At 55.7% G+C, this 15,668-nt stretch overlaps 1 protein-coding gene across 9 annotated transcripts in view; it reads right to left on the bottom strand.

Moving 5' to 3' along the window:
• The window catches only part of LOC135323479 (atos homolog protein B-like), a 41,576-nt gene that overhangs the window by 10,515 nt on the left and 15,393 nt on the right, over nucleotides 1-15,668 (bottom strand). Inside the window, exon 3 of one of the 9 annotated variants that reach the window (XM_064499659.1) lies at nucleotides 461-1,540. The exons of 6 other annotated variants lie outside the window; for them this stretch is intronic. The gene's annotated coding sequence lies outside the window, so the exon portion shown is untranslated. Of the gene's footprint in view, nucleotides 1-460; nucleotides 1,541-3,464; nucleotides 5,017-6,768; nucleotides 6,807-15,668 lie in introns of those variants that run through there. 2 more of the 9 variants (XM_064499662.1, XM_064499665.1) reach the window with 2 other exon arrangements.

Here is a 15,668-nt window from a genome sequence, read left to right as displayed (position 1 = left end):
AGCAGGCCACTCGCAGTGCTTGGTGCAGCACCGGGGCTGACCTTGGCTGTTCCAGGAAATGGACTGGTCTTTCATTAGATTTTCAATGGCATCTCTAATTAATAGGCACTTGCAGCCAGTCACAGAAAGCAGGCCAGCCCGGGAGCCACTGCCAGCAGTGTCAAGGGAAGGGCATCGCCAGGGATCAGCCAGGATAGAGAAGTGATACGCTAGCTCCCTGGGAGCGCTCACAGCAGGGCAAATTCACACCATGGCACATCAAATGTCCGATCTCAAGCTTCAACAACGGCTCTTTGTAAAAACAGCTTCTCCTGGCACCCTGCACAGGGCCTGCATGAAGGCACGTAGGACAGCAGGTGAATGCCCGCAGTTGTGGGCCATGGGAGGATGTGGAGGTGCTAACTCACTGTGTTCTGCCTGCCTGGAAAGTGCAGAGCTCTTACACCAGTTAGCTGCTTACCTCCTCCACCCCTGGGGGAGATTTGTACCACGACCTGCACGGCACAGTCGACCGCTCAGAAGTAAAGTCAGCAACCGGCAGCAAAAGAGTCAGCATGGCACGGCAGGAGAATGCCATATCCTTCCTGCCTGTGTCCACGCTGGGACAAATCCGCAGTTTCAACCTGCATCATTTCTTTCTCCTTCCTGCGTTCCTCTGTGGTCACATCCCTTCCCAAGTCCTCGTGTAGGTAGGCTGAGCCATTTGCTCCCCAGAGGCAGCTGCATTTCAGGAGAACGGGTCCATCAGGTGAGGCTGACACACTGACACCACAGACCTGTCCCAGCTGAAATTTCAACACCAGTTACCAGGTGATGCCAGCGCTAGCCAGTAGCACCCACACCTTGCATGAGGAACTCCACCCCATTTTGCCAAGCTGGACACCATTGCCTAAGGCATCATGCAGGAGAGGCGGCAGGGTTCCCCACCTCACCCCAAAAGGGTTCCTTCTGTCTACAGGTACACCCTGGGAGGGACCGCCTTGCACACCCTCTTGGAGGGCTGCCTGGCAGCCTAGGACAGGGAGCACTGTGATGAGGAAGGAGGAATCTCTTTTTATGGCGCTGCAGTGCCACCGGGGACACATGCCTGCTGTCTTTTCTCCAAGGTCTCCCAGCACCTGGCTCCACAGCTACGTCAGACGCAGATTTCTTCACTGCATCTCGCCTGGCTAGGCTTGGAGAAAGGGCGCTACACTTCAACAGCCAGGATACCCACAGTGCTAAAGGAAGAGCAGGGAGGGAGCGAGCGTGTCCCTGGTGCTGGGGCAGAGACACTGTGTTCCACCACCTCGGGGACACTGAGCTACCAGACCCCAACCCATCCAGCAGGGATGATGCAGGATGGCACAGCCAGGACTGAGGGTCAGGGACCTGGATTACCTGTTGGCTTCATTCCTATTAGCACATCGGGGGGACACAGAATAAACAGACCATGGCCCCAATCTGGTGGCAAGAAAGCAGGATGGCAGGTGAGGAAGAGTTCCCAGCTGGGTGATGCAGCAGCTGTACTGTACACTGGGCTGCAGCCAAAGGCTCCGACCTGCAAAAGGATCTGTTGCCATTTTAACTGTACTGCACCACACCAAGGGTGTGGGGACAGGACAGGCAGAGAAAGGGGGGCCTGGCAGGGCTACCAGCGTGACACTGGTGCAAGGAGGAGAGGGAGTGCTGTTCCCAAAGGGGCCAAGCTCACACAGTGGGAATCCACGTAGCAGCACTGCCAAAGCAGCACTGCCAGTGAGTCGGGGGACAAAAGACTGTGGTCTGAGCCCTGCTGCCTGGGGCAGATAGCCACGCGTGGGGACCAGCAGGGCTGAGAGAGGTCCTCACACCATTCAGACCACAGAGAAGGAATCCCTGAACTGACCTTTGCTGCCTCCCTCTCTCCTGCTCCCTCTCCTGGGAAGCGCTTAGGAGACCAAACCTTCCCAGCTTCACTGCGGGGTGATGCAGGAGCCACAGAGCAAGGAAAGAGAGGGGCAGTCATTACAAGAAGGCAAAGGATTAGTCTCGGTACAAGCAGAGCATGAGGCAAGAGAAGACAAACAGAAACTGCTGGAAACTGACTGCTTGGAAGATAAGTCACAGCTCCATCAGTCCTATCTGAACCAAGAAAAATATTTAATAGGGGAAATCTAGCCAGTGGAAGTGTAAAAGCACAGGCTCCCTGGCACATGCTAAGAGCTGAGCTTGAGAAGCAGGCAGAAAGTTTCCATCACACCCCTGGAGGACGGCGGCACCAGCAGCAATGCTGCCATCACAGAATGGTTTCTCCATGGCCTGCAAGACCAGGTATACTGTAGTCAGGAGAGAGATGGGAACCACTTATAGCACTGTCCATGGGAGAGGTGGCAACCCTGTGAAGAAACCAGTGAGGGAGATGCTTCAGCAGCAAACTGTACCTGAAAGGAGAGATGAAAGGAGGAGATATGGCTCTGGCTCTCCCCTGGGCTTTGGGTCACAGAGGAATGAGCCCACACTTCGTGGAAGCAAGGGAAAGGGGAAAAAAAAGATGAGGCAGAGAGAGGGAGCATCCCTGCCCCACTGCAGAGGCAAGTGCTGCTCTCAGGGGCTCCTCAGAAGGAAGCCTCCTGCCGTACCAGATTTATGCAGCTGCAGAGCCTTGCTCAGTGCTGGCCCCTGTGCAGATAACACGGAGGAAGCCCAAGCCCAGAAGGGAAGGATGGGGCAAGAGGGAGTGCCCATGTTAGAAGCTGCAAGCTCCTAGAAATCATCAAAGACAGCTTCTACAGAGACAAACCCCACACTTCCCTCTACCCTCCTGTGTCAGGGAGGTGCTGCTGCTGCCCTTCCTCCCAGCCTGCAAGAGGGGACACTGTCCAGGTGCACCGAAGCAGGGTGCAGGAGCCCCGAGGACAGAGCAGCCTGCCCCACAGGGAGCCTCACCACAGCTCCAGCGGGCTCCCAAGCAACCAGGCGCCCCATCGGCTCCCGGGTCTCCCTGCAGGCTGAGGTCTGCCCAGCGGTGCACAGTGCCTTCCCAGCCGCAGGCCCACACGCAAGGTGCTGTAGGAGGCTACGTGGGCACCGAGCCCTTCCACCCGGCCGACCTGGGACGACACAATGAAATCTCTCCCGGTGGCTCAGGAGGCCAGAGCAGAGCTGCCAGCCTGGCGGCTCACCCCGTGCTGCCTGACACCCGCGCAGACCACCTCCGCACACCTTGCCTTGGTGCCTCGCATGCAAACAGAGACGCTGACAATAGCCCGCGGCTGGGAAGGGGGAGCAGATCCCACTACACAACAGCCACCTGTGTACGGCTCTCCCCCATGTCCAACCCCCCCCCAAACCCCCCACGCTAACCTCCCCTCCATGCATAGCTGCCCCTTTCCCCAGAAAAGCACAGTCAAAGAATGAAAAGCAGCTTAACATCCGGCAGGACAATCAGCCGGCTCTCCAAAGCCGGCAGCACCCCCTGCCCGCCCAGCCCCGCAGGCTCAAACCTCGGCGATACAGCCTGCAGCCTCCCGGCTCAAACGTTAATCAGGAGTCCACGAAACCTGCAGCATGCAGAGCGGGGAAATCCCATGCAGCAGCCGCTCATGGGGAGGACAGCCCAGGTTGAGGACAGACCTTTGTCTCTGCCTGCCTGCCTGTCTCGCTCGCTCGCTGCTGGAGGAGGAAGAGGGGGGCGGTGGGGGACAGCGAGCAAAGATAACACCCCTAGGAGGGATGTCACAGTCACGTTAATCACTTGGAATTCCAGCCAGCGCAGACCCGGGCGCTGCAAATATGGGCAGCAAATGGAGATGCTCAAAGCTCTGAAATAATTGGATCCTTTCACAAGAGCCGAGCCCAGAATCCAGCACAGGAATTCAGTCCCCACTGGAAGTCGAGAGATCAAATACACAGAGAGGCAGGCACAGCACAAGCAATCCTTAGCCACTGCTGCATCCAGATCCGCAGCACCCCACCCCCCCATATTCCTTTGCACTGCTCTAATCTCAGGTATCTTCTCGGCAGGAGTGATGGCACGAGAGGACCGCAGCAGAGAGCCCAAGCCGCGAGCAGAGCCGAGCTGAGAACTGTCCCCTTCCCATCCAACTTACTCCACTTGTGGCAAGGTGCAGAAATGCTGCCAGTGTAAAAGAGGGTTTACCAGAGGAAAGCAGCAGCCTCAGAGCCCTGCTCGAGCAGAGGAACAGCCCAAGGAAAGGAGCCCCCAAAGGTGCCAGCTGGCCTCCGCAGCCCCGCGAGGGAGACGCGCAGCCCAGCAGGCTCGCCAGCCCGCATCACGTTCCCAGCAAGACACACACACGGCACATGTAGGCTCCTGCTCAGCGCCTCAACGGCAATGAAAAGGCACGGAGGCTTCTGCCAGAAAACAAAGAGGCAGCGGCAGAGCTGGGGGTGGGGAAAACTCTGCTGCCCAAGAGGATCCCTGCAGAGACAACAGGATGCTGCTGGGCTCCACCACAGCCACTTACCCCAGCGAGCCCGAGGTGGCACCCACTCACCCGGCGAAGGGAGTCCGGAGGGTGGGCTGGCCCTGGTCCCCTCCCCGAGGAAACGCGGAGTGGGAAGTGCTGCAGGACGCAAGCCAGGCCCAGGACAACAGCTGGCCACAAGGGGAAAATTCCTCCGGGCTTGCTTCGCTTCATAAAGAGCTGTGTCTTTTCACCTCGGGGTAACTACTGCATGCCACCGCTCCCCAGGGGAAAGCGCGGCCAACACCACGCGTGTGAGTTTTACGGCAAGGCGAATTTGCAGAGCTCAATGCCGCGCGCTCCCTGGAGTTGACCTTGCAGTAGCACGGCAGCCTCACTGCCTTTCCTGCGGGAGCGCAGCTGTGGTAGTCACCCCGGGGCAACCAAGAAGGAGCCCACGGCTTTCTATGCAGCGAAAGCAAGCCCCTAGTCGTCCACATGCAGGGACACGTCCGCAGGCTCCATTTCAGTTTTCTTCCGATCTCTGGAGGTGGCAGCTAGAGGAACCCAGGCCCCAGCTGCCAGACAACCACACAGACTTGCTGCTCCCTTCCAGACCTCGGTGCCAACTGGAACCGATGGAAAATTTTCCACCGTTAGCAATTACAAAGTCACATGGGCACACACCCAGTCACCGGGCAGCCACAGGAAGCCTGATCAGTCCTGACGGAGGGGCAGGGACCACTTCTGCTCTGTGCCTGCGCAACGCCTGGGGTCTCCGGCCATGACTGGGCCACCTGCATACTACCACGTGGAAAGTTCAATAAGGACATTCGTACCCCCAGCCCCAAGCAGGACCAGACCCTCACTGTAGCAGGTGCTGTAGAAACGTTACGAGTAACAGTTCTTTCAGCCTGCATATCTCATGTCCCAGGAGGAGGAATAACACCCTAGGGTTACTGCCTGTATCAGAAACCATGGGGAACCCTATCCTGACCCATTTAACTCGACCACGGTGGAAAGGCAGATCACTTGCTGTTCATTCACATCCCATCAGCTCCCCGTCCCAGGCTGTCCGCTGCAGGAAGCGTGATCTAACCGTGCAGCGTGAGTGGGGCACTCTTCATTGCTGCGAGCCAGGTACAGAAATGTGGGCCCTGACAGCGTGCTCTGGGTGACAGGGTTGCAGAGGGGGAGCTCTGCCCCTTGCAGGCCTGTGAGGGGGCTGATGCTTCCAGTGCTGGGAGAAGATGGCACGGCAATCTGAACAGCTAGCAGCGATGGGACCTCTGCTGCCTCCCCTCTGCTTCCCAGTTCAACACCCACTTCCTGCCCCCTCACCACCATATACAACCACAGCCATGCACAGCCCCATCGTCCCTCTTACCAAGCCAGCTCCTTCCAGTCCCTCCCATGACTCGACTCCCTGTAATCATCCACACTGTCTGAGCCCAGATACACAGACCCTCAGTTTCCCTACATCCTCCTCATGGCAGCGTGGCTCAGTGTCCCCTAAAGCATGCTATTCCTCGCTCCCACCCCAACCGCTGCCCTCCACAACCATCAGACCCTGCCCTGCTTACATGCACCCCCACGCATGTCCCCAAAGTCCCCAGCTCCTCACCTGTGCTCTGTCCTCTCCTGATCTCTGCAGCAAGTGCCATAACTTACCTTAGTCTTCTCCATCCCCAATTGCCCCTCACCTACCTACAGCCTTGCCAGCCCAAGCCTCTTTGCACACAACTCACATGAGACCCACCAAGGAGTCCCTGAGAGAGCCACAGGAATATCATCCTTCCAACATCCCCTAAACCGTCACAAGGGCATTGCAGAACAGTGGAGAAGGTCCCAGGGATGCTGCATTACCTGAAGCAACTCTTGACACGCAGGCCTCAAAGCTGAGCGCTAGAAGAGGGAACAGGCTGAGTGCCTCTGGTAAGAAGGGTAGCAAGGATTTTGTGTGCAGCATTTACCCCGTGGGAACTGTCCATTCGCACCGCAACCCCTCTTGCGATATACTTCCTTTTACTGTAAGAGCCCTCCAAGGGAGGCGCTTGGGCACAGGCACTCAGGCCTCCGGCTCGGCATTTCGAAGCTGCAGCTTGCAGATAAGACTGCAGCAGCAGTGGCGACATTCAGCATCTTTTCCATTCCCCATGCTAGACATCTACATGGCATGGTGGTAGGAGATACCCTAAATACATACACATGCACACCCACCCGATTCGCCCCTTTCCAGCTGCGATTTAGAAAGCCTCAAGCCTAGCAAAGGCCAAAGCAGTGATACAGACTGGGTAGGTATTTGGGCTCTATACTTGCTTGACTGTAAAGTGTTTTCACAGAGAAGGGGCACTTCCACCATCAATTCAATGTCCTGTACCTTGTCAGATGAAGGCAAGGTCTCTCCTTCCAGCAAGCCTGAAGGAAGGGAGAGGGAAGAGATCTGTTGAGGCATCAGGAAAAGATGTCATCACTCACCTGAACACTCACACCGCTGCCCATGCAGGCAACAAACACAGAGGTGCACAAGCCCCTTCAAAGGGGAACAAGGTGGGATGCGGAATTGGTGTGTCCAGCTCCAGCCCCAGAGGCATACACAAACCACTGGCCCAGCAGCGCTGCACCAGCTCCTACTTCACCCCATGGAACTGGCAGACATCCCAGTCCACCTGCTCCGCATTGCCCCTGGGTCTTGCAGACGGCATAGCCCTCTGCCCCACGCACTCAGCACCACCCTATAGCTAGAGCAGGGCTCTGAAACAGCAGCCCAGGGCTCCGTGCAGCAACACAGCTGGGGTGCCCATAGGGCCTGACGCTCAGCTGTTGCATGGAGATGGTAGCATTCAGGAAGCCAAGGCCCAACCAGTGCCTCATGTGAGACAGAGGCTACAAGGGACCTGCCCTCGGGGCTATCAGGCAGGTGCAGCCTGCATGGGCCACACAGCGCAGGGCATGCTGACGTATCAGCATCCTCTGTCTTTGCGGAAGTGATAGGGAACAGGGGTGGGTTCAAGGCACAGCTGCATCCCCAGACAACCTTCCTGCGCAAGACGCAAGCTCCCACATCAGCCCCCATAAAACAAGAAGACTTTCTTGTTACTGCTACAGTCCATGTTTTGTTGCACACCTTCAGCAGAAATATGCAAAGCTCAGATCTCAGAAACCAGCTTCACCATAACAAGTGGGCCAAAAAAACCACTTAAACCCTGATGGCAGCCATACCACAAGGGACACAGACCCTCCAGCTCTGACACTCATAGGGAGACAAAGCCCACAAAAGCCCTGACAGCTCTCCGCAGACTACGAGGAATCAACTAGTCCCAAGACAGGCAAGGATTTACCCATGGAGCTAGGAACGGACCTCAGGGGCCTCTTGGCTCAGACCACCAGACCCTGCTGCTCTCGATGCGCCCGAGTGTTGTAACAGAGATATCCAAGTAACGCAACAGTGCCCAGAGCAGTATTGAGTAACAACTGGACTGCGAGGAGAGGCAGCCGGGGGAAGGGAGAGAGCACAGCTCTCTGACCCCAGCGGCAGCCCCACACCAACAAGCCCAAGTGAAAGGCCTAGATGAGCAACTTGAGAAGGGATCTGGGGACAAATACGGGCCCATGGGAACTTTCTAGAGAATGGAAACCCACATAAAAGTGTCTGGGGAGCCTGAATGCTGGGGACATCCTTCCATGAGATGGGGAAGTACGTGGAGCTTCTGCTGCAGGTCAGCTGTGCCCAGGCTCTGTGGCTACACATAGCCCCTTTGCTCCCATTTTTTACTCCGGCAGAGGGGACGAGGCAAACACTAAAAAACATTTTAGCACTTAGACACCAGACAGGCTTCTGGAGCATTAGACACTAGAGTCAAAGTTAGGAGACTCAATAAATTGCAGAACGGAGTTGTTTCTGAAGACAAGGCTGACAAGGCTGCCAGCAGCCAGCCTTGCAGAAGGACAGGATCAAGAAAAGAGCAGCCATGAGAATAAAAGGCTGGCAAAGAAACAGAAAATACTGGGAGCACATAATTCTTTCCAGACAGTCCTCTGGGCTCATCTCAGCCTCCATCTGCTCCCTATCTGCTCAGGATGGTCAGGCAGCTGGAGCCTTTAAAAAGACTACTGGTGACTTCCCCTCCGATCGCCACTGTCTCTGGGCCTGAGACAGGCACCACAGGGAAGATAAACCTGGAGCCCTTCCACCCGGAGGGCTGGGGGCCAGCGTCCTCTCCAGCCTCCTGGCAACATGAACATCCCCTGCAGATCACAGCTCCGCACTGCCAGTGGAGCCGGGCGGATGATTTATTGCCCTGTGCTTTACTGCCTGTGTGTCAGAGCCAAACTTTTCATACTCGTGTAGGTAGGGAAAAAACAGTCCTCTGGAGAGAAGGGTGCTCCAGGTACGAGAGGTGGAGGCAGAGCAATGAGGTGGGCAATCCTGCTCAGGCAGTGCCTCAGTCCCCCAACACCGCTAGCACCACACAGATGAGAGATGGATCCAGACAGGAGGGCTGGTACTCACTGCGCCAAGAGGCAGCAAAGGGGATAAACAGAACAAATCTCTGAGCTCTCTGCTCACCTGCAGGCAGGTTGGTCCAACAGGCCCTGAGGTGTGACATTGCCAACTGCCCTGAGAACTGCAGATCTGTGCAATAACACAGGTAGAAGGGGACCCTGGCGGGGGGTCTTGGTCCAAGCCTGCTCCGAATGAGGCCAGCCTTGAGCAGGTTGCTGATGGCCTGACCCCATTGAGGGCTGAAAGCCTCCAAAGTTGAAATTGCCCCCCTTGTCCAGGCCTGTTGTGGGATTTGACTGTCCTCGTAGGGAATATTTTTCCTAAAATCTGACAGGAACTTCCCTTGACGCATCTTGTGCTGTTGCCTAATATCCTGTCCCTGGACACTTCCCAGAAGAGCCTTGCTCCAGCTTCTCTCCAAATCCCCACCAGGCAGCTGCCGAAGCAATGAGACCTCTTTGCCTTCCCTTCTCCAGGCTGCACAGCCCCACTGCTCTCAGCCTCCCCTCATTTGCCCCAACTGCCAGCCCCTCAGCATCTCAGCTGAACTCTCTCTCATTTGTCTGTGTCCGCCTTATCCTGGGGAGCCCAAAACCTCCTCCACTGACACCATAAGCAGTTCAGATTCAGGGCGGGGAAGAACGAAAGGGGAGAGAAATGCATTAATCTGCAATTAGTCACGCTTTGGGTCTGGGCAGGCATTCAGTGCCAGCCACACCTCTGTTGGAGAGACACTGGCTCGAGGATGCAGCCCCCCGCAAGCCTGGGTGAGGCTCTGCATTTTAAGGAAGGGATGGGAAGGTCTGTGCAGTAGGGACACACTGGCTCGCCACAGCCCAGCCAGAAGATGGGGATGCAGACCAAGCATGGGTTCTCTCTCCTGTAACATCTCCCCATCCACTTCAAACAGCACTGTCAAGGAGCTCTCAGCCAGTCTGGCCTCATCAGGCCCTGATGGAGATGCCAAGAAGGCAAACTCCTCTAAGAGAGCACAGGACACCCTCACTCTCAATTCATCCAGTCCACTTAGAGCAGGGGCAGAGGGTTAATCTGTGACAACTGAACTCACAGTCTGTGACAGGCAAAGCAGCTGACTGGGAAGAGGGAGCAGTCACCCATGGGCAGGAGGGAAACCACTCTGCCAGGCTCAGCAGAGGGACTCCATCCACCACATCCTACCCCAGCATGGTGTCTCCCACAAGCAGTAAGACACACAGCCACATGCAAGTCCTTCCTCCTCTCACCTGAACAGGATGAACAGGCTGCAAACACAACGCACTGCAGCACGCCAGCCTGTCTCAGACCCAGGGCAGTGCCAGACCTCCAGGGTATCTCTGGAGAAAGCTAGAGCTTGTTAACTTCCATTCCTCCCTGCCAAGCACATAGCCAGGGAAGACAGCAGTTACCTGCAGCTAGCCTGGGCAGCAGAGCCCTACAGACCTTAGGGACACTACTTGTCACAACACTGAAACCAGAGGGGGCTGTTTTCATTTGAGAATTTGATCCACAGCTCTGCTTCTTAGAGATACCAGGTGCAGATTTCAGTTCCTGTTGCAACAAGCCCACATCACCTTGTGTTGGGAATCCCAAGTACCTGCCCCAAGAAGTTTGGCCCTAAATACACAGGGCTTTGGTTTTACTGCTGTGGCACCACTATGGGGCCTATGTCCACCATGCCCATAGGGGACCTTCCCCCAGGAGCGATGGGCAGCACGATCTGAAGGAGTCAAACTCATCGGCGACCAGCTAGGGAAGACAAAAACAAAACAGCCCAGAACAGGTCCCTGGATGAGGGAAGCAGCCCTCCACGAACTCCTCAAACACCCCCACAGGTTATGCAGGATGGCCAAAGCCCAGACCACTGATGGGTTTTCGGAGCCAGCATCCCCCCGTGCCCCCAGTGCATCATCCCATCCCGGTTCTTCCCACGTGGCCTGATCACTCAATACAGAACTATCCATTTATCCTTCCCTGTCCCAGCGGGGATCATTAATTTTTCCATCCTCCTCCCACTCTCTCAGAGTGCAGGGGAAGGTTAGCGGACAGGATCTGACCAGGACAGAGACCTGCTCAGTTTGCCCAGGGCTGGCTGGACATCCCACAGCCTCCCGAGGACAAGGATTCGCCCCACGTACCGGAGGCTGGGATACCTGGTCATTGCACTGCTCCCTCACGGTGCTTGTCTTCAGTCTCTCCTAGGAAAGCCTCAACACCATGGACTCCCCAGACCCCACCAGGACGGCAGAGTACTGAAGCCGAGAGGAGATGGGAGCAGAGAACAGGTTCGGCACGTGGCCAAGATGGATCCCAGGTATCCTGGCCCGTTGCCTCTGCAGCAGCCACAGGCACCACCTTCACCTGCCAAGCCCTGAGGCTTTCCCAGCTCTCCTCTGGCACCTTCATCCCATCGCCTGGAGGACCAAGCCTGGGCTGCCAGGCCCCTGGGCTCCCTTAAAGCCCAGTCCTGGGAGAGCACCTGCCTTTGGCTTCCCGCTGACTCATTCCCCTGTGATTCACCCCCTCCTCCTGCCTGACTCACCCATTTATGCCACAGCCCTGCGTGTGCAACCCTGCCACAGTTGTCAGGGCAATGCCACAAACTCTGCAAGGCAGCAAATCAGGCAGGAAAGCTGGCCAGGCTGCACCAAACGCCTCATCTCCTGCAGCACGCAGCAGCAGGAGGGGCAGAGATGACGCCACTGGCTCAAGTCCACATCGGGGAGACGGGGGCAGCAAGGCAGCCCGGGAGTGGGAGCACTGCCATGTGTAAGCACTGCTGAGATAAGGAGCGAGGCTGGGGGAGGGTTTCCTCCAGGCTCCCAGGCTGCCTTCCAGGCAAACCCATTCACTTTATCAGGCCTTTGGCAGCCTGTCCCCCACCTCTGGCGCTGGAAGGCTACCCAGCACCACCGCAGCGCAGACCCATATGCTAGCTGCCTGACGACTGACCTTCCTTCAGATACAGCCAACACATGCCCTCCCAGACCACCCCATGCCTTTTCTCAGTTTGGTTCTCCAAGGGGCTGCAAAAACCAGGGCTCGAAGCCCAAGACCCTCTCTGGGGAGAAGAGGGGAGCCACTCAGTTCAGCCTGCCACCCCACTCTGCTAAACAACAGGGTGGGCAGCCCTGCAGATGGCAGAGGGTTGACCAAGGGACAGGCACAGAGCTTGGGCAGAGGGAGACTGTGCTTTCAGTGTCCTGGGAGCCAGGAAGAGCTTTCTTCTAAAGCATGGCTTTTGTCACTTAGCATCAGCTAGTGCTGCGGCACGCTTGGCCAGTTCCCGAGTCCAGACAGTACAAGCTATATGCGTGATGATGCTCTCTCTGCAAACTGCTTCTCAGACTAGCGATTCCCTTAATGCTAGGGGCAGAAGCTCAAATGAAACACGCTTTGCCCCAAATCCTCTCCTTTCATATTCACCTTAGCATCATTCCCTTCCAAAAGCTCTTCTAAACCCAGCCTCTTTCTTAGAGGGTACCAAATCAGAGGCTACAAAAGGAACATTGCACATCACATCACAGCTGCTCACCATGCTGGAGCCCAGTGAGAGCTACAGCACAAGCCTCCCAGCCGCCGAGAGGCTCTGTGTACCACAGCACATCCATCTGCGTCAAGAAATGCGCGAGAGAGCAGGCGCACGCAGAAGATGCCGGTCTGTGCAACACGCCTGGTGTGCGGATCTGTGCTTCTGCTTACAGCAGCCTCATGGCTGAAGGATCCATTTCCCATTGATTATGGGAAAAAATTACAGGGATCACACATAGACTTTTTCTACCCTTTCTGCCCCATACCCTGCAAGTCAGAGTCATGCTGATGAGGGGCTCTGATCATATCCACCTGAGAACACCTGGCCAGCTGCAGCATTTTGTCTACAGCCACATGCAAGTGACTTAGGACAGGCAGCGCTGGTGCTACAAAAGGACGAGGCAGCCAAGCATGGGGTCTCCAGCAGGGTCACAGAGCCCCAGCCGGGTCAGAAGGCCCTGCCATCTGGGAAACTTAGGCCAGACTAAACCCATGCTTTGGCTACGGAGGGAGGGACAACACCTCAGGCTGAGAGGTCACGTATTTAATAGGCACAAAGAATGATTCTCTGTCAAAGTTCAGGACCATATGCCAAAACTGCTGATTCAGCTAATGGATCTCCCTGGATTTTCACATGTATGACACAGATGCAGTATCCAATGCCTCCTGATCCTCGCCATACACTCACAGAGCCTTTCTCCCTTTTCAGGGCAAAGAAAACCAAAACACAGAGAACAGTAGTCTTGCCCAGGGTCACACAGGGAGCCAGTGACTTCCCCCACACACCACCCCTCCTTTCATCAGGATGCTTCAGTCCCCAGGGTCCCTTCTAGGAAGGCAGGATGAGAGATTTGCACTGCTCACTGCATGTCATCAGCGAGGTCAAAGGCAGAGCCAACACCATGGTCACGGCATCACCAAGGTCACAGAGCTGGGTAAGCACCTGAACAAAACTCAGCAGCCACCAGTGGGACAGGACCAGCAATTAAAATGGACATACTTGAATCAACCTGTCAGTATCAAAAAAGATGAGCTTCCCTGCGAGCTCTGGGAGTCTCTGAGACAGCAGAGAACCTACGTGAGCTCCTAGACCAGACTGGCTACCTGCTCTAGCCCCAGGGAAAAGGGGAGCTGAGACCAAACCCAATGATGTGCCTGACATCCAGTTAGAGCAGCTAGGGGACTGCTCTGATTTGAGCCAGATGGCAACAATTTCCTAGGAACGGTTCTCTATTTGTGAATAACACATGTAAAACACCATCCTTAATACCATCCTTCAGCCAGGCTCTGGGAAGAACAGACAGGCACTAGCTAAGCTACTCTTGCCTTTGAGGTCTCTCCCATACCAAGCAAGATCCCTTGCAACTGCCTTGTGTTCCTCTTCCACAGCCCAGGTGGCAAAAATGAGTGGCAGAGCGTCCCTCCAAAGGACAGAGACAGCACCTTGCTGCCTTGAAATAGCATATTTCAGGCCAGCCACCTGGAAATTGTCAGCAGAGAGGAGCCAGTTTATTCACCCACCTTTACGTCAGACTTGCTTCTGTGGCACAGGTGCTGTCAAAGGGCAGAACGGGAAGAGAAGTTGAGGCAACTACAGAAGGAGAAGTTCAGGCTTTCTGAACGTGGATGGGGGCAGTTTGCTAAGCTGCAAGAAGTATGTGAAGTTGATGCTTCTGCTGAAATGCTTCCTGGTTACGAGGGCTGACGCACAGATCACTAGTTTGAGAATGAGCAATCTACCAAGGTGAACAGAGGAAGTCACCACTTCCAGGAACCCCTTGCTGGGTCATTCTTCTCACAGCAGCCCTCTACTCCCTACCTTTCTCCCTGCCCAGGACTTGAAGAAGTAGAGAAGCCTCAATGCCACTAACTTACATGCTTGCTGCAGTGACCTGCTCAGAGTTGCCAGCAAAAGGACAGGCTGGAACAAAGTATGTGCCTCTCTTGGCCTCTCCTCTCCGCCAGGGACCTGGGGAGATAGAATAGCTGGTCCTGGACCCCAGGACTCATGGAGTATTCCTGGGAGCACTTTTCATCTCCTGGCCAGAGCACAGTGAAGCATCAGCCCTTTGTTCAAAGAAAAAAAATCACATCCAAGGTGATCCGTCCCAATGTAAGGACCAGATGTGTAATTTTTGTAAAAAAAACCTTAGAGTGGGGAGCACATGTCTGTGGCAAAGGATGGAGCTGAATAGCCAAACGTCTGCTAACCCAGCCTGAAAGAGTTTTAAGGACTAAACTGCCTTTTCTGGTCAGTAACACAAATTCAAGCTTGCTAAAATTGGAAAGCGTGCTGTGTGGTTCACAGCTGGCGCTCACCCTTCCTGCAAGCTGGAAAAGCCCATCGTCTTGGCAGCCCTGAGCAACCCCCCCCACACACACACACTCCTCCCGCAGAGGGGAGGGAGGTGCTCACGTTGACTCAGCACATCCTGCAGCCTCCCTGCACAACCTGGGTGTGCTGGCCGGCTGGCTCGTGCCATCTAAGACTCAGGATGGAAACTCGACATGTCCTCTTTCCATCTTGCTGTGGGAAGGGAAACACAGGTTGCAGCCATCCATCCCTTCCCTCCTTCTTTTGCTGGCCCCTCTGCTGCTGTGCCCCACGGGGCAGCCTGTGCAGACAACATGAAGCAGAATGGCTAGGAAAGAGCTAGACCTGGGCTTTCCTGCTTAACTACACATGCAAAATCCAGTTTTGGCCTGGGCAGGTCATTTAGAAGCCAACTTCTCCCTTCTGTCAAAGCAAAGCATGCCTGCAGGCACCCAGGACTGCCTCCTCTTCTGCATTTTGGAGATGCCTCCCTTGAGGCATTGCCTTTTGCTCTCTGCTCACTGTAGCCTTTGCCTGCTCAGAGCAGGTCAGAGAGGCCCAAGCGCTGACTGCATTGGCAACACACATTCATGTGGGAGCAGCTGCAAGCATCTCCTCAGCTCACACTTCTTTGACATCTCTTACAAAATACCCGGCTGCCCCACTGCCAACCCACTGGTGAGACAGCCTCACTGTTCTTCCCCAGGGAGTGAAAGGCATCCTCCCTCCAGCAAGCAAAGGCTCTTTCTTCCTCCTTTTCTCCAACAGAGTTCCACAGCAGGATCCTTCCCACCAGGACTGCTTCCTCCATCTCACTGTCAGTCCTCTTCCTCCTCCAGGCCCAGGCTCCCGCTTTGTTTGCCCTTACCAATACAGCCATCTGTTCTTATCTCCTGATTAGCATTACCAGAATGTCCTGATGTGCCAGTGT

The sequence above is a fragment of the Dromaius novaehollandiae genome, chromosome W, assembly GCF_036370855.1.
Source record: "Dromaius novaehollandiae isolate bDroNov1 chromosome W, bDroNov1.hap1, whole genome shotgun sequence".
Lineage (NCBI taxonomy): Eukaryota > Metazoa > Chordata > Aves > Casuariiformes > Dromaiidae > Dromaius > Dromaius novaehollandiae.
This window is presented reverse-complemented; position numbering and strand designations above follow the sequence as displayed.